Source organism: Mus caroli, chromosome X (assembly GCF_900094665.2).
Source record: "Mus caroli chromosome X, CAROLI_EIJ_v1.1, whole genome shotgun sequence".
Classification (NCBI taxonomy): Eukaryota; Metazoa; Chordata; class Mammalia; order Rodentia; family Muridae; genus Mus; species Mus caroli.
In genome coordinates, this window is record NC_034589.1 from 138,899,444 (window position 1) to 138,900,315 (window position 872).

General features: G+C 34.2%; 1 protein-coding gene across 1 annotated transcript in view; it reads right to left on the reverse strand.

Annotated features, from left to right (window-relative positions):
• Window positions 1-345: 345 nt before the first annotated feature.
• Window positions 346-872, reverse strand: part of LOC110286734 (protein FAM156A/FAM156B-like) — a 64,567-nt gene continuing 64,040 nt past the window's right edge. Inside the window, exon 3 of the mRNA XM_029473217.1 lies at window positions 346-785. The gene's annotated coding sequence lies outside the window, so the exon portion shown is untranslated. The remainder of the gene's footprint in view (window positions 786-872) is intronic.

Below are 872 nucleotides of genomic sequence, written 5' to 3' on the forward strand. Positions count from 1 at the left end.
TGCATCCAAAGGTAAGGTAGTCATGAGGAATGGAGTTGAGAATGATGGGGAACAGGGATGTGAGAGGGGACTGGGAGGGAAGGAGGGAGGGGAAGCTGCAATCAGGATTCAAAGTAAAATAATTAACAACAATAATAATAATAATTACAAAATAATTACAAAAACACTAAAGTGGGGATCTACACAGGAAGACAGCTGATGTTGACGTCTGACTCTCAGATGGGTTCTCACAATCATACATACAGAAAACACATAATAAAATAATACATCACAAAATAATGATAATAAACCAGGAAGGAATTTCCATGTGGCTACCATATGGAATGGTATACTTTCTAATTTTTATTTCTTCATTTTAAAGATGAAACTCAAACTAGGACAATACTGATTTGTTTTTCTATGACTTCTGGATAAAAAAAAATGAGTACCAGTTTGAGTCTGCAACAATATAACTAACTCTTATGAGTTTTATGGCATTTTATATCTGCTAACATTTTTTTTTTGTCTCAAAGGGAATACATACAAGCTATTTTTAAATATTTTGGTATTCTGAAATTACAACTAAAATGATTAAGTACTAATTATAAACATTATGTACAAAAATAAATTTTGTTTATAAGATATTACAAAAAGAAAAAGAAAGAACAGACACTGAAGTGGTGTGGTGGCTATAGCCATTAATCATGACATTCAGGAGGCAGAGGCAGGGAGAGCTCTGTGAATTTCTTCCAGGCTTATGTAGACTGCAAATTCCAGGATCACCACAGCTGCATAGTAGAAAAGTCCTGGTTAAGAGAGAGAAAGAGAGAAAGAAAGAAATAAAAAAAAAAGAAGGAAAGAAGGAAGGAAGGAAGGAAGGGAGGGAGGGAGGG